This window comes from Sciurus carolinensis, chromosome 2 (assembly GCF_902686445.1).
Source record: "Sciurus carolinensis chromosome 2, mSciCar1.2, whole genome shotgun sequence".
Classification (NCBI taxonomy): domain Eukaryota; kingdom Metazoa; phylum Chordata; class Mammalia; order Rodentia; family Sciuridae; genus Sciurus; species Sciurus carolinensis.
Window position 1 is genome coordinate 7432679 of NC_062214.1, and position 18509 is coordinate 7451187.

At 44.5% G+C, this 18509-nt stretch overlaps 1 protein-coding gene across 2 annotated transcripts in view; it reads right to left on the reverse strand.

Moving 5' to 3' along the window:
• Nucleotides 1-18509, reverse strand: part of Dok5 (docking protein 5) — a 154427-nt gene that overhangs the window by 83023 nt on the left and 52895 nt on the right. The window lies entirely within an intron of this gene.

Below are 18509 nucleotides of genomic sequence, written 5' to 3' on the forward strand. Positions count from 1 at the left end.
TCATTTAACTTTCTTCTTCCTATTTAATATAACAAATCTAACATTCATAGCATTATTTAATTAACATTTTTCAAATGAGCTTTTAAACTAACAGATGTTTTCACTTATAAGAACCTTTTACCAACCTTATAAAGAGTAGTTTTACTGGTCATAATTTACCAATGGAGAATTCAATGGCAGAAAGACTGTACTGTTGGGATATCTTAATATTGACATTTGGGACCAGAGAAATTTTTCACAACAGAGGGCTGTCCTGTGCTATGCTAGGAATGTAGCAGCATCTCTGTAAATGCCATAGTAACATCCTCTAGACATTGCCAAATATCTCCTTCTGTGGGTGCAAAATCAGAGCCACTACTACAGATGCATGCATGCTGATCTGAGGCTACACACCTGGGAAATATGAGGTTTTATGAATATTTTCGAAGTCCCTGATTAGGATAAGTCAATCAACACAAGTGACTGCCAAAGCTCACACAGAGAAGCATGCTGTTCAGTTCCAACAACCTTGTGGACATGCAGCAGAGTCAGGAGTAACATGAAAATCTCATTCAGTGTGCATTTTGCTCTTGGGGATGGTGGATTTATTATATTTAATTTTCAGCCTTAAATTGTCACTAATCCATATACAATTTGCTTTGCTTCCATTTTTGTTCCTGCCTTTAACGGTTGATATTCTTGCTGGGCTTGGTGACACATGCCCATAATCCCAGTGAGTCAGGAGGCTGAGGCGGGAACATTGCAAGTAGGAGGGTAGCCTCAGCACCTTAGCCAGACCTATCTCTGGTGACCCTTGATGAACATAAAAACCTGCTTGATTCTGCTTTAATCCCCAGAATGGTTTAAAACAAGAAAAGAAAGAAAACCTCAATATCCTTTAATAATTGCTTAGTTCTGGTTTAAAATCTCCGACATTATCGTTGGTTTCTTTTTTCTATCAAAGAATATTCTGGCAGGTTCACCAACATTTCTACTGCTAAGGAGCAGATGAAACAATGAAGAATATGCCTAGCGTTCCTAATTTTATTCGCAGTCCATCACAATGGCACAAACAGTCCAATTACACTTTTGCAGGATGCACAGTTACAAAGCAGAAAGCAAATTTGAGTCACAAAATTCTTGCTAAAAGGAAACAGTGTACTGTATCCATGTGAGCAGGAAAGAAGAGGTCAGTCTGGGTGAAGATTGACCTCTGGTCTTTATTAGGGTCTCCTGCAAGCGTCAGCACACTCTTTTTGTGAAGAGCCAGGTGGTAAATAATTTTGTCTTCAAAGCACTGAGGTTGCAACCATTCAACTCCTGGCATACAGCGTGAAAGTAGCCACAGGACATATGTAAATGAATGAGTGCAGCTATCTTCCAATAAAACTTTATTTACAAAATTAGGCAGTAGGTCGTGGTTTCTAATCACTGGTCTATGGAAGAATTTCTCAGCTCTTCTAGCTCTGGTCACCTGTGACAAACATAAAAATCTGCTTGATGAATACATCCTGGGGGTATGAGGAGCAAACATGCCTCATGTGAGAACCCCATATATTCCACGTCTCTCCACAAGTCAAAATTTTGCTTCAATAAAATTGTGTTTAAGCGTTGACCTGATGCTTTCCCAAGCCCTGTCACCAAATTTTGTGTATCCGTGTGGACCATTGGGGAATCACTGTTGTACAATTAATGTGGAGGCCTCGGAAGAGCATGTTCTCAGGTAGGCATGGGCGTCCCAGACCTAGACTTGGGACACAGCTCATGCTATGAAGTCAAAGTGCACACCGGGGGAAAGGTAGGTATGACTGCTTTCCGATTCTCCAGCATTCCTTTCTGTCTTCCCATGAACTTTCTCACCTCCAAACATTCTCCCCAAGCTCTAGAAATGTATCCTCAGGCGCAGAATGCTCAACGAGCATCTTTCTTATACCCCAGTTCCATGTTCATTCATTCTCCAAAGCAAATCAAATAGGTTTTCATGGAGGATGTTAGTACCAATGGGTGGCACCAGCTGAATTATTTCTCTGTGTTTCAGAATGCTGAGCCCTGTGTGTGTGTGTTCAATTCATCCTCCCAGTAACCCTATGAGGCAGGTGCTGGTCCTGTCTCTATTTTACAGATGAGAAAGTTATAGCATTATTAAGGTTAAGCATCTTACTAAGGGTTCACCAGCTCACTCAGACAAGCTAGGAGTCCCACTTTGGTGTGCTTAATTCTGGAAAACAAGCTCTTAACCATTTCTCCAGGATTTTTCCAGAAAAGTTAAAATCCCAGGGATGCACAAACTCAGACTAAGGGCTGAGCCATCTGTGAGAAGTTTATTTTCATGCTTATCGTAATCTAAAGAGAGACATCTCGTTGTGGCCATATGCTCTTTCATCTGGACAACTACTTTATAGCTAATCTATTTCAGTGTGGCATTTGCATTTGTGATTTTAAGTTCACTGGCACCAAGTGTTCACCTACAGTAATGGCTTTTGAGGGAGGTTCTGAAATTGGGGTCTTAGGGCCCTAAACCAGGACTCCAAGGTCTCCTGGGAGTTTGTAAGAAGCATCTTCAATATCCCTGTCAGAAGTGTAAAACCCAAGCATGCTGAGTATTACTAGCTACATGAGAAGAATCTCATGCCCTTTCTCTGCTTTTCTCAGCTGCTTGTGCCTCTCTCTCAGCCTGGTGGGCTCCCTTAGTCACAGGGCAGCAAACTATTGTCCAGGCTGATGGACTGACTCCCTGCTGGCCTGTGCAGCCCACCACCTGGGGCTGTCCAGTCCTGCCCCATGAGCCCCTGGCCCTCCCCTCTGGTTCATGCTACCATCCAGGGCCAGGTTCCTCTGTCCCTCTGGGGCCGTGAAATGCCAAAGTCCAAGGACTCCCTGACAGCCCCGGAGGGCATTGCTGTCTGATGCCATCCTCAAGTCAAGGCAGGTCTTGGCCAAGGAGAGCCAGGAAATGGGAGTGAGCCCAGCACTGATTCCCTCCCCTCTCTCTCTGCAATTGACCGGAAAGTTCTCCTCCTACAACACAGAAGACCAGGCTGGTGAAGACATTCCAGGTCTCTGAAGGATGGTCTGTGGTAGGATTCTAGACGCTGGTACTTGAGGAGAACAAGAGGGAGTGAGCTGGCATTGTGAGCCTTAACTTGTAGGCTGCTGCCAAACCTGCTTTCCAAAATAGTGAGCTGGGTCAGAATCATGTACTTTAGGAGGAAAAAAGAAAAATCTCTTAATAGTGAACAACACACTCATGCCTATCACCTTATGTACCTTTCATTTGTAAGGGAAGAAATGCTCATTTGGAGAAGAACGCCCCATGAATAGCAAGGTACATTTTAAATTCACTGCAAAGAAAAATACTAGCAAAACTGGGATAATTAATCACAAGATAAAATATGTATACGGAGGATCAAAAAGTATCCACAGGCGATCACTTAGCTATGGTGACCCTTTACTGAGCAAAGCCTTTGCAGAGACAGAACTGTGCCCACACTTCCACCCACAAATACTTCCAGGAAATCCTCCCCGAGGAAATAATTAAGGAAATATGGGAACCTGTGGGAAGAGGGCTCTGTGGAATAACAACTGGAAACGCTCTAAATGTTGCAGAGGACGGATGCCTTTAATTAATTATGGCATATCTGTAAACCGGAAATGGCCATCATTAAAAAATGATGATGCAAAATAATATTCATACCATAAAAAATTCTATTACCAAATTATTGTCATATATATAAAAAGGGCATTACTCCAGCTTTTTAATCTGTTTCTCCTCCATTATAAACATACACCCCCACACATCCACACCCACACCCAAACACACACACACTCTCAACCAGTAAATAGTGTTTGTGCAAGATTATGGACTCTTTTTGATTCTTCTCTTTCTCTCTCTCTCTCTCTCTCTCTCTCTCTCTCTCTCTCTCTCACACACACACACACACACACACACACACAACGCCCCAAACACACACACACTCTCAACCAGTAAATAGTGTTTGTGCAAGATTATGGGCACTTTTTGATTCTTCTCTCTATCTCTTTCTCTACCTCTCTCTCTCTCTCTCTCTCTCTCTCTCTCTCTCTCTCTCTCACACACACACACACACACACACACACACACACAGAATTCTAGAGGAAAATCTGTGCTTCCATGGAAAGCTTTGGGTTCTCTGGCGTAATCCTTCCCAGGGTTACCTGCTTTTGATTCTGCTAGAGCTATTTATTCTACACTCCGTAAGTGGCAGACAACTGATAGCAATACAAAATAATTCCCATCCATAAAGATGCAAATTATGTCCCATTCAGACAGGCTTGATTGACTTCTTCACACTCCACAGTCCATGAAGCTAGATCCGCCTCCTTTCAGACTCTCATTCACTATCTGACTATATACAAGTGTGGGTCCTTTAGGTTACCCTGTGAGCTGGTTATAATATTCTGCTTTGTTCCCTCACTTAATTAACAGTTACTTAGGATCTTTTTTTTTTCTTTTTTTTTTTTTTTTTGTGGTGCTGGAGATTGAACCCAGGGCCTTGTGCTTGCGAGGCAAGCATTCTACCAACTGAGCTAGCTCCCCAGCCCTACTTAGGATCTTGAATGTGTTCATTCAACATCTGTGTTGGAGTCATGATTTCACCTGCTGTGAAAACCATCTCTTAACACAATCCAGAGGTCGCCAAGGCCCGTGAATCTTCCCTCTAGCCAAACCTAGAATACCAGTACTTCTCTGCAGGGAACTGACGCCCTAACAAAACCACCATCTTCTGTATTTCAGGAGGTTCTCTACTTTCAATCCTGTGTCTTCGATCCATTTTCTACAAATGTCTGGGGGGATCTTTGCGACACTACTGACCACGTAGGTGCTCTTGTGTGCTGCCAACTGCTTTTAGGGCAAAACCCCGTGCCTCAACAAGACACTCCAGACCCTTGACTTTCTTCACCATATATTCTTCATTTAGAAGTATATATGTAAACATGCATAGTAAATATACAGTTTTTTGTCTAATCAAAAAAGCAATGTACCAACCCTGGGTCAGATCCCCAGTACTGCAAAATAATGATAATAATGTTATTTTGGAAAAACTCTGCATCTGGAAATATCAGTATCTGCTATGAACAGTATCTGCCATGCAGTATCTGCCACAAATTCTATCTGCCATGAACTGTATCTTCCATGAACTATACATGCCATGAACTGTATCCGCCATGCAGTATCTGCCATGAACTGTATCTGCCATGCAGTATCTGCCATGTAGCATCTGCCATGAACTGTATCTGCCATGAACTGTATCTGCCATGCAGTATCTGCCATGAACTGTATCTGCCATGAACTGTATCTGCCATGCAGTATCTGCCATGAACTATATCTGCCATGAACTGTATTTGCCATGCAGTATCTGCCATGAACTTTATCTGCCATGCAGTGTCTGCCATGCAGCATCTGCCATGAACTGTATCTTCCATGAACTGTTATCTGCCATGAACTATACCTGCCATGCAGTATCTGCCATGAACTGTATCTTCCATGAACTGTATCTGCCATGAACTGTATCTGCCATGAACTGTATCTGCCATGCAGCATCTGCCATGAACTGTATCTGCCATGAACTGTATCTACCATGAACTGTACATGCCATGAACTGTATCTGCCATGCAGTATCTGCCATGTAGTGTCTGCCATGAACTGTATCTGCCATGCAGTATCTGCCATGCAGTATCTGCCATGCAGTGTCTGCCATGAACTGTATCTGCCATGAACTGTATCTGCCATGAACTGTATCTGCCATGCGGTATCTGCCATGAACTGTATCTACCATGAACTGTATCTGCCATGCAGTATCTGCCATGCAGCATCTGCCATGCAGTATCTGCCATGCAGCATCTGCTATGAACTGTATCTGCCATGCAGTATCTGCCATGAACTGTATCTGCCATGAACTGTTATCTCTGCCATGCAGTGTCTCCCTACACAGAGGAAGCCCACCCTCTCAGTGCAGTGTTTCCAGGTGAACACCTGCTGTCCAAGGGCATGTTGTGTCTCGGCTTCCTCCTGTCTCCCTAGTGGCCTCGTTCTCCAGGTGGACAGCATGGGAAAAGAGGAGTGAGGAGCAGAGCTGCAGAGAGAAGCCACAAGCACTTGTGTGCTTCATCTGGCTTCCATTTTTAAACGAGCCTTGTAGAGAAACAAGCCAAGCAGCCACTGGAGGATCTAAACTACTTTGTGAGTATTCCATTCAAAAACCAAATTGGAGCTGATATGGGTCACTCATTATCCAACAAATACTCACTGGGTTCCTACCAGGTGCCAGGCCCTGTTCTGGTATAAGGGATTTGGTTGCAAACTAAACAGAACAAATCCGCTCCTCCAATGGGCTTATGATCAATAAGATACCTATGTCACAAGCACATGTGTGCACACAGCACATGTATGTGTACATGCATGTGCATTCTATACTGCACAGATAATACCATATGCAGAACAGGCACCGTGAAGGAGAATAAGTCAAAGAAAGTGGATAGGAATCACTAGTGGTGGACATGAGACCTGAAAGGGGGACATCCCTGCAGGTGATGACTGAACCAAAGACTCAAGGGACTAAACAGATGGACATTGCTCTTTGATGTAGAGAACAGCAGTTCCCTGGATATGTCAGCCCTGAGTTACTCCGTTTCACAGAGCAGTAGCTTTCCATGAGCTACTCCATTTTGCATGTAAGTGCCAAGGTAGAATGACTTTATACCTTGTTCCTACACATAAACAGCCACCATCTGCCCAATACCACCATATAATACAAATTGATAAATAACTTATTTGTGCCAATTTATCAAACTAAATCAAGGAGTACCTGGCCACATGGACATCCCAATCCATATCAGGCATACCAGGCACAAACACTTATCAACTCCACCAGATGAGACCCTCACTGGAAACCTCAAAAACCCTGGATATTGAACATGGAGGCATTTCACTGGGTCACCTGGTCACTCATCACAGGCCTTGTCCAGGAAAATGACCACAGCAACCAACCTCTGATTTCCCGTCCCTATTAGCCAACTGAGGTTTCACCTGCCTGTGATGACCACGTGTGGCCTGCTCCAAGCTGACAGTCTGCAACTGAAACTGTCGTCCTCAGGACCCTCTGCTCTGACAACCCTGTGGAACTGGGTCACCTGACCACCTACACTGACTCTCTGCACTCCTGTCTCTCTCTGCCTGTGCTCTGGGCTCAGCATCCTGTAACCCTAGGGCCACTTTGGCCCTTTTTGGGACCTGTTTATATATCATTGTGTGAGCGGCTATGACTTGACTGTTTAGATATTAGAAATGAAGACTGGAAAAAAAGAACTTGTGTGTTTGCCCAGCTTGACTACAGGTGAGACACAAGTATTCAGTGACCCTCCAATTGCCTGTGATCACTGTTACTCAGTACCTCCTGACACTGTGGAGCAATGAAAAGGTGTTTTGTCAATGTTAATGACACAGCACTCATGACACCTGGCATGCTGAAGGAAGGAGGAGGTGAGCAGGTGAGGGACAGGCTGGCAGGGAGGGGGAGGGTGGGGATGGGAAGACCTTGGCTTTTTCTCTGAATGAGACAGGAAATGAGCTGAAGAGTCCCGAATGGGAGATCCGAGTGTGGTCAGGTGCACTGTGGGGCAGGGACAGCAGAAGCAGAGCAGCTGCTAAGGAGAACCTGGGGGAGGGGACTCACTAGGATGGAAGGGGCCAGGTGAGCAGTGCTCAGAATCTGGACGTATTCTGAAAATACAATCAACAAGATTTATTGATGGGACTGGATATAAGGGTGAGAATAAGAGTCAAGAGTTTTAGCTCCAGCAGGTAGCTAAGAAAGCCTGGAAAAAGTCAAATAAGTAGGAGTTATGGAATTCATTGAAGAATATATTGATTGGGTCATGCCTACTAACATCTAATTAAACATAATGAACAGGCAGTTATGTCTACATTATAGGCTAGGCCTGTATATACAAGATTTTTAGTTTTTATTATCTTCTCTATAGGGATGTCTTGAAAACCGGAAAAATTAAGACCTTTAAAGAACTTAGCATATTTCCTGGTATGCAGTAAGTGCTCCTTAGTGCTTAGCAGCTCATACTATCCAAGTAGGCGATCACGTGTATGCAAACAAGGACAACATAGATGTTTTTCCTTCATTTGCTCATTAATTCTGCAAATATATACCATCTACTATGTGCTAGGCACTATTCCAAGCACGGGGGAAACAGCGGTATACAAAGTCCAAAAAGTTCACTTTCTACCATGCAGAGACAGATATCCAAACACCCCAGAATACACCACAGTGCCTGGCATCCGGGGACAGATATAGATGTCCTTCTTGGAACACAGAGGCAATACATAACCAATGAGTGTTCAGTGGGGTTGAAAAATAAATGGTCAGGCTGGGGATGTAGCTCAGTGGTAGAGCCCTTGCCTAGCATGCACAAGGCCCTGGATGCCATCATCAGCATGAAGAAACGAGGGGACGAGGAATAACAAATAACATATCATTTTATATGTATATACAAATATATTTATGAGAAATCATATAAAACAAATGGTCCCAAAACTTAGCTTAAAACAACCACCATTTATCACTTCTCATGAATCTAATGGCTGATGAGCAACTGTGTTGATCTGACTTGGCTTCACTGATCACAGCTGGGGTCATTCACACGTGCACAGTCATCTAACGGGTTGTTTGAGGCTGCCTCGGATGACTCGGGACTGCACAGTGTGTCTCTGGGTTTCTGGCTGGCTAGTAGAGAGCAGAGGCCCAGAGGGACAAGTAGTGTCATTTTTATTTTTTAATTAAGCTTGTTAATTGCAGATAATGGTAGACTCACCTAGAGAGGTACAAAATATTACAGGTAGATCCTGTATTTCTTACTAATTTCTCCTAAAGGGGACATCTTGCAAAACTCCAGTAGGCCACAACCAGGACACAGAAGTTGGTCAGACATTGGTACAGTCAAGACACAGAACATGTCCACCACCTCACCTGCCCTTTATCCTCACAAGCATGTCCTGCACAATGCTGTCCTCACTCCTTGGCAACCTAGTCTCTTTTCCTTTTACAGAATGTAGGCATTTCAAGAATGTGTGGAAATGCAAGCCTGAAGGATGTTTCCTTTGGGTTGGTATTTTTCCCTCAGCATGAGTCTCTGCAGATTGACCCAGGTGCAGGTATTCCACGGCACTGATGGATCAGTTTGTCCTCCACTCCTTCACTGGAGGACATCGGGGTCATTTCCAGTTGTGGACCCCATATCCAAATTTTTGTATAAAAATAAGTCATCATTTCCCGGGATAAATCTTACCACCCTTAATGTAATTACACTCATCTGTCTGTAATTGTCTCAAATACTGCCTCTCTATGCCTGGAATCACGTTGGATGGTGTTATAATTTTTGCTTCAACCTCTGAAGACAATTTAGAACACTATAGGGGAAGGAAAATCTGTATTTACCTGTGTTTTTGCTTACTGAGTTCTTTCTTTCCTCCTTACTTCCCTGGGTTCTCTCTTGTATCCTTTCTTTTCTGTTTAGAAATCTTTCATCAGTTACTCTTTCAAGTGAGATCTGCTAGTAGCAAATTCTCATTTTGCTTCACCTGGCAATGTCTTGTTTTCCTCTTCATTTCTGAAGGATATTTCACTAAACATGAGATTCTGGGTTGGTGGCTCTTTCAGCACTTGAAGGGTGAATTTCCTCTGTCAATTCCTTACAGCCATTATTTCTTTGAGTTTTTGCTCAGTCTGTTCCTTTACTTCTGGAGCCTGAGGATATGAAGGAATGGTAAATCTCTAGTTATTGTTCCACAGGTTCCTAAAACTGTCATGTTTTTTGCAGTCTATTTCCTGTCTTTTGTTCCAATTGGGTAATTTCTATTGTTCTACCTTTACTCTGTACACTACTCTCTGTTGAGCCTATCCATTATACCTTTTATTTTGTTACTGAATTTTTTACTTCTAAATTTCTTATTTGGTCCTTCTTTGCATCTCATTTCTTTGAGGAAGTTTTCTCTTGCTTTACTTGAGAGTCTTGATTTTTGCCCATGTGTCTTAGGCATGTTTGTGACTGTTCCTTGGGGTATTTTTAGCATAGCTCCCTTAAACATCATCATCATTTAAATCTACCATCCGTGTTAGCTCAAATGTTGGTTTCTGTTGAGATCTTCCCAATTCTTAGCATAATGAGCAATTTTTTATTGAAACCTAGGCATTTGGGGCATTATGTTATGAGATCCTGGACCTTAATTAGGTGGGTGTTAACTAGATTCCTCTAACAGCCGCAGCAGGGAAGCGGTAGGAGAGTGGGTCTCTTCATCACTGCCGATGGAAAACTGGGCTCCCCCACAGAATCTGTGACATTTGTGGGAGCTCATTATTGTTGAGTAGGGGAAGCAGCTCTGTCTGCTCATAGTCTCCACTGATTGCACATCTGGAGTGTCAATACTCTGGGTGATGCTGATATCGCTGGTCCCCTGGACACCTCCCCAGTTGGGGGAGGCAGAGCACTTCCATACCAGCGGTGGCTAGGAAATCCAGGCTTCCTTGCTCTGCCAACACCACAGTCGGGAGGGCCTGTAGCTAACTGGCAAGCATGAAAGTCCCAGCTCTCTGCTTGGCCTTCACATGTGCCCCCTTGGTGGTGTGCTGGGACGCTCGTTGCCCTCTCACAGGGTGGAGACTCCTGGCTGCTTGGCCTTCCTGGAGAGGGTGCAGTTGTGGTCTCTCCTGTAGCATTCAGCTGCAACAGAGAAGTCAATGCCTTAACGTTCTGTACCTCGTTAAGTGGACACACTTCTTGATCCTTTGGCCAGAGAGAGAACATTTGCTGGACTTCCACTTCTCCTGTTCCTGCCTGTTGACATTTCTTGGTTGCTGGTGTCTTCAGTTCCTTGTGTGACATATATGAGGCTACAGCGAGCCAGCATGTCTCCTTTGTCTATTTTCAGAGATGGCTTGAGTCTGACTTGTGTACAACGTCCCAGGTTTACAGTCACAGTGCACAGAGGAGGAGGGGCTCCTCTCTCTTCCTAGAACTGGAAGTTTGAAAATGCTTTTACAAGCTTTGCTCGTGTCCAGTTGCAGTTCATCCCACATGGGTGGGCCCAGAGTTAGGGTGAATGGGGACAATGAATTCCCAGAGCAAACACTGTGGAGGTAACAGAGGCCATGGGTGCACTCACCACTGACCGTGATGCCCCTTCTCCAGAAACTGTCCCTCCGACCACATCTAAAGCACATGGGCCCCCAAACACTGATTCAAGTCAGGGTCTGCCACTGTGCTGGCTGATTCATCTGCTTTCTTCCTTCCTCCTTAGAATATGAAAGCATTTTAACCGCAAGGCCTAAAGAGCACCAAGTTCTCAATTCTTTAATTTTGAATGTCAGAATAAACAAACGAGGAAATGAATGAACAGGGAAAAGTCATACTACAAACTCATACAATTCCCATTATTTCATAAATAGCACTTTTCAATATAAAAAAAAAAGCCTAGAGTGAACTTGACATTTCCAAACCAGCCTTAACATCTTTTTAGGAGAGAGAGAAAAAGAGAAGAGAGAGAAGTCCAGGATATGTAGAGTACAAACAATCAGATTGAGAGGCATTGTTTTAAAAGAAAGATTTCTTTGAACAATTATAGAACACATTTTTCCTTAAAGTTGATTCCACTAGAATGCTATTTTTTCATACCGTGGAGAAAGGCTGGTGGCCATCTGTCACATCAGTGTTTTCATACATCAGTAGGTTTCATTCTAAAACCACAGAACCTCAAGATGAAGAAATTTCCATATAGACAAAAACAAGCATATTCCTATAATTAGAAACAGGTTCTGGCAGAATTGAGAAATAGCTATCTGCTGTCGCAAAATATTAAAATCTCAAATTAGGGAGTTTTCATTAAAAATGCCTGTTCTGCAGCTGAGCGGCTGCGCTGACTCAGGAGGCAGCTTTTCAGGGGGCTCAGAACCTGCACCTCCACGTGACGGGCGCAACGCAGGGGAAAAGCCACTCAGTGCAAGAACTCGGCACAGAAAATTAGAATGTCACTCTCCAAGAAAGAGAGAGAAATGAATTCCACGCTTGAGAAAGCACTGTTAAAAAAAAGAGAGACAAAACCCACAAGGAACAGATGTTGCCAGAAAAGAGGAGAAGGGTGAGGATAAGAGTCATGCTGTAAAAAAATTTAAGCCAAGAATTCAAGAGAAGGAAACCCAGGTGGTCGTGAAGGAAGCAGCTGCAGGTTCTCCTGGATAATTCCCAGGAAGGAAACGTGTTTTCAGAATCTCTTCTTGCTGCAAAGAGATGTGAAGCAGAGAGTGTCTGCAAGGTGGCTTCCTTTTGTTTTTTAAGGGTGAGAGAGATTAAAGACTGCCACACATGAACTCTTATGATCCTCCCCTGCCCCCCTCCTCCTGGCACATGGCCACCCTGCCCTAGTTGACAGGCACTGGGCCCGTGTGGCCTTTTTTCTCCCTTACCATCCTATCCAGGGATTGAACCCAAGGCCTCACACCCAAGGCAAGCACTCGACCACTGGGCAATGTCCATATTCCCAATCCTGGCCACTTTCTTCTTGAATTCACTCTTTAGGGACTGAACTGATTCCTGACAATAAAGTGATACTTTACTAAGTCATCAGCAGAACAGCCGAAAACAACATGATAAGCAAAGGGCAGTGTGGCTGCCGTCCACGGGAGCTGCTGCTTGTCATGGTCATGAGTACCTGGGGGAGGGGCATATTTCCTCTAAAATTATAATAGCAATCAAAAAATATAAGCTTCTTCTTTTAATGCTGACCTTTGTATAGAATAAGCAAAAATTTATCTCATGGAGTCCACCAAGTATTAAGATGTTAATCAATAATCAAAACAAGCAACTTAGCAAGACTGTCTCAAAATAAAAAATAAAGGACTGGGGATGTAGTTTGCTGCATCATAGATTTAATGAGAGGTGCAGCTCAAGCACTAATCTGGGATGAAATCAAAGCAAAAACCAAAAGGGGGCTGGGGAGATAGCTCAGCTGGTAGAGTACTTGCCTTGCAAGCACAAGACCCTGAGTTCGATCCCCAGTACCGCAAGAAAAAAAAAAAAAAAAAAAAAAAACATACTAGCGTCTGCCTTTGAGCAAGTAACTCACCCATTTGAGCATCTGCTAAGTGCTGGTGAGAGTAGATTCTACCACACAGGTCATTGTGAGTGTACCCAATACTCAGTGCTTGATAAAAGTTAGCTATTATTTTGTTCTTTATGTATTTGTCTCCTAATTGCATGTTTTATTATTTTACTATCACTGTTAATATTAATTATAATAGTTTAGAAAAATGTCTACATCCCAAATCACTGAAATGCTATGCAAGGGTCTTTAGCTACATATCATCTGGTTCATAAAACGATCTCCATTAGTCCCTCCTTACATGTGAAGGAAGCATTTCAAGACCCCCAGTGGAGGCCTGAAAAGACAGACGGTACGGAACCCCAAGCATCGTTTTTTTTAACACATGCACTCCTATGACAAAGCTCAATTTATAAATCAGGCACAGCAAGAGATTAACAACAATAACCAATAACAAAACAGACCAATCATAACAACATACTGTAGCAGAAGTTGTTCGGATGTGTGCCCCCTCTCTTCTGATGACGTACGACGATGCCCAATGAAGCCCTTGGCAGCTTCTCTCTGGCGTATCTGACTTGCCAGTATGACCACTCTTACTTTCGGCTATTATTAAGTAAAATAAAGGTTATTTGGACACCAGCACTGTGATACCATGACAGGCGATACCATAACTAGGACAGCTACTAAGTGACTACCAGGCGGGTAATGTATACAGTGTGGATACACTGGGCAAAGGGCTGACTCGTGTCCTGGGCAGGATGCAGTGGACTGAACCAAGAGTCCATCACACTGCTCAGAACAGTGCAGAATCGGAAACTCATGAATTACTTGTTTCTGTAATTTTCATTCAATTGTTTCAGACTGGAACCATGAGCATGGGAACTTCATATATGGGGGACTACTATAAATCTGAAGGACAGAGAACTGCAGATGATGAGCGCTTTTCCTGCTTGGTCAGATCATTAGTTCTCCCCTAGGGATAATGCTACCCTCCAGGGTCACTCGACAATATCCAGAGACATTTGGTGGTTACAATCGGGAAGACTGTAACCTTCAGTCACCTGGTGGGTAAAGGACAGGGAGGTTGCTACCTATCCTAAAATGCACAAAACAACACTCACTATAAAAAAAAAAAAGACCCAAAAATATCAACAGTTCTGAGGTCAAGATGTTAGACACAGGAGAATCTTCTCACAATTAAAGCTTTTATCCCAGATTGAGAAGGAATAATGGACGGGTCCTTGGTCTGCCTGGTGAGAACTGCCCAGCAGAAGTGTTCTAAACCGCAGTGAAACCAAGTATTTGTCCGGTTGGAAACAAACCTCAAGACGACTGAGCCCGTGGGATGAGGCAGAGGGGCTTCAAGGTCAGCAGCACAGAGACCAGCGTGGTGTGCAAGCCCAGACGTGGCCGCTGTCCCAGGAGAGAAGATTCAGAACTTCAAAGGCTTTTCAAACTCTGGTGGCAGCCGTTAGTTCTGGGCCAGGAGGTTTGGACAAAGCCTGAGGAAACGCCACTCCGGCCCCAGGTCCCACAGTCTCCTGGCGTCCTGCCCAAAGCCAAGCCTGGCTGAAAGTGTGGCTGCCAACCAGCCAGACATGGAAAAAAGGGCAAAGTAACCTGGTGAGGACCAGCCAGCAGGAAAGAAGCAATGCGGCAGCAGATCCTGCACATGGTCTGGAGTCTGCGTGCAACTCACAGAACCAAAGCAGCTCCGACCTCCCAGGCCACCTGGCTCCTTTCCTTCTGGAAGCCCCCTTCCCCCACACCATACACGCACACCATCTTCCTTGTGCCTGAGGGCAAAGCCACCATGTGGGGCAACACTCCCATTCCACATCCTGCTACCTAGCCCTGTCTTTCATGTACTCTGTTACTTCCTTTAGCAAACCTACCCCCAAGCCATCTTCCTGTCACTCCTTTGTCAACATGCAGGCAGAGATACAGAGGAGCATATGCAATGCAAAACAAGAACAGTCTCAGGGCCCCAAGTGCCCAGTCTCAAATGCTGATTCCAAAACACACATGCTGTGTGACTTTGGGCAGGTTATTTAACCTCTCTATCTTTCCTGGGATAATTGTAATAGTAACCTAACTCAGCATGCTTATCATGCTATACTTACAGCAGCCTAGAACAATGTCTGGCATATGCTGAGCATTTAATAAATGATGAACACTCTTACTAGATTGAAACTTTAGGAATGGAGATTATTTTGTCTAGATTCTTCACTGCATTATCTAGCACTGTGCTGGCCATGTTGTACATACTCAATAAATCTTCCCTGCGTAAAGTTCTGTGAGAGGCCCCTCATATCTGCACCCAGAGCACCTTGACCCCCCTCGTCACAAACAAACTATACTCTAATGGTAACTATGTAGCAATCTCTTTAGACTTAAAGTTCGGTCGGAGCCTGCTGTATGCACTACTCTAATACAGTAATCGGATCATGGTGAATGCACGGTAAAACAGTTGCCAAGTGGAATGTGGAAATAACTGAATGCAACTTACAGAAAAAATAACATTATCAATGGAGTTGGCAGCATTTATATTCTTCGTGCTTTCTCAGAAACTCACACCTGCAAAGCTTGACAGGAACTGCCTTTGCTTTTGGAAAAGAGAGGAAGAAACTGGGAGCCTTTCCTCTAGAAACTAACTGGATCCCAACCTCCTGGAGACTTTGTCTCAGCAGCAGTACGTGAAGGCACCAGGCTCAAGTCTGTCATCCTCACGTTGTAGCAAAAACAAACCGTGTGGGAAGCTGCTGAATACCATAGGGGCCTGAGGTGTGTCTCCTGGTTTACTATGAAGCGGAGCCAAGCTGGTGATTTCTTTCTTCTTTAGCATCAATTTATCCTTCGGTATCCTATTGATGGGATTCTCACCCAGAATTTCAAAGCTTCTGTGGCCGGTGGCCAGGGTCTACTGCAGTTCCAATCTCCTGGAGCTCTGAGGTCCTGCAACAGAACTGAAGCTCATTCAAGACTCCTCGGAACGTGAATGCTAAGCTTCAACATCACGCCTTTCCAATATCATGTGACAGGAAACAGCAGAAAGACGTCAACATAGAAACCCATGCTGTAATTTCATGCATTTATTAATGGTGGGTCACAAACTTGAATCTAAACAAGTAACACAAGACAAACTTGATGAATTATGAGTCACATTCTCCATAAGATAAAACTAAACCAATTATGGAGGAAAGTTGCAGCTAGTCTTAAACACTAAGTCCAGATGAAATGTTGCCTCACGGATCTTCACAGCAGATAGGAGTGTCGTATGATGACTTCCATGGGGTCAACTGGGTGAGACTTTTCCCAAAAGATCCATATTTTTTAGTTCATCAATTCCACCTATAGAAACACAGTATCCCCTACCCTCCCGTTTGTGGGAAACACTGAAGGACCAGGATATCCTCCTCCCCAGCACATTCGTAGTAACCACAGCCACTGGGACATCTGCCATCTGGGCAGCATGGAAAGAGAAGGTGGTCAACATGGAAGACCACAGACGTGCAGAGAAGACGGGAGCAGCTCTGCATCTGTCACTGTGGACTGGCCTCCGCCAAGAAAGTGGCCAAGCAGGAAAGCAAAGTGAACGCCTGGACGTGCGTCCACAGGAGAACTCACTGTGATATCCATGGCCGTGTTCCCCAGAGCAGGCACAAGCAGACACGGGCCACGTGTGCAGGAAAGGGCACCAGCCACGTGTGCAGGCCTGGGTGCACGGCCCACGGCTGAGGTTCTACCCCATAAAGGAATGAAGAGCTGGCGTGGCCACAGCAGGGATGAGCCTGGACACCATCAAGCCAAGCGGGAGGAGCCTGGCGCCAACAGCCACACCTGCTACAGTTCCGTCCAGGTTAACTGTCCAGAAGCAGTGGATCAACAGAAGCAGCAGGCAGATTAGTCATCTGCAGGGACCGAGGGAAGGGGGCACATGGAGTGACCACCGTCACGGGGAGGGAGGGGACTTCTCTCTGGAGCGACAGAAGAGTTTTGGCGACAGCCCCCTGACACCCCGGGCGAAAGTGCAGAACAACTGCACACTTCCCAAGGACGAATGCAGTGGCACGCCAACCTCGTCTCAGTGACGCTTTAAAAAGCTACCCGTAAGCACCCGTGGAGAGCAAAGCTCAAACTGATCGCAGAACACCTGGCACACGGGAGCTAGAAATAAAACCACCCTAGTCCACATGTGTGGAGCATTTACTGAGCACCGGTCGCCTGATCAGCCTTCTCTTCTTTAATTCTTAGTACGACTCCACGGCAGAGAAAGGAGTTACTGACGTTACCATCTCAGAGGTGAGAAGTGGTGATCTGGAATATTCAACCCACAATTAAAAAGCCGTTCTGATGGAAGAACCCATATTCTCATCCCCTGACCTGCACTAGCTCCATAAAACACTCATTATATTTTAGTCTTATTATTATAATTGTGTCTATCCTCTTTAACACCCAAGGGCCTTGCTAGCCACCAGCAAACTAAAGGGCAGCAAGTAACCAGTTCTTGTCATTAAAATTGTATGTCTGTCTGCAAAAAGTTTTAATAACGGCAAAAAAAACAGAGCATGAAATCCACAGGGTTAAATACCCTATTGTCTGACCCCATTCAGGATCAACACTCGGTCATGGAGAAGCAATCCACCCCACAGTGCAGACCCTCTGGTGTTCAAGAGGAGGTCCAAGCAAGGCAGAAAACCTGCATGTCTACTATGCTGTTCGTTTGAGGCTGATGGGTAACCACACCTCTCCATTTTGACATTTCTATTTCTTCTGTGGAAATGCACTTCCTAGCTTTTTTGCTAGTTGATTTAAAAATGCCCATTTAAAAAGCCAACGATACAGAGTGTGTAAAGAAGGTGGAAGGTTTTGGGTGCTTCATCTCTGTTCTAGTGTCTAGAGCTTGCCACTTGTTCCATTTCCAAAAAGTCATTTCCCAAGAGCTGTTCTCTTTTTGCTCGAGAGCAACAAAACCCTGGGCCAGGTGCACCTGAGAGACAACCTTCTAGGTTCCCAGAGGAAACCAGGTGGCCAAACACCGGGCAAGGAGATAAAAGGAGTTTTGTCCAGACTTTCAGGAAGGTTTCTTGAATAGGAGATCACCTTTATTGGCCTTTTTGCTTTTCCTCCTTTTTCTGGCCCTTAAATGCATGATGCATGGAGCTCCAGCAGCTACCCTGAGCCATGAGGAACCTTTAGGCGGGGAAGCCATGTACTAGAAAGATGGAGCAAACACAGAGAAGCTTGGTTTCCTGTTGGCCATGGAACTATCAAGCTAACACTGACTTCTCTTCTAAAAAAACTAAACACACTTTATAGAAGCCACTATTATTCCAAGCATTGTGATATGTGTGGCCAAACCTAATTCAAATAGATAAATAAGTCC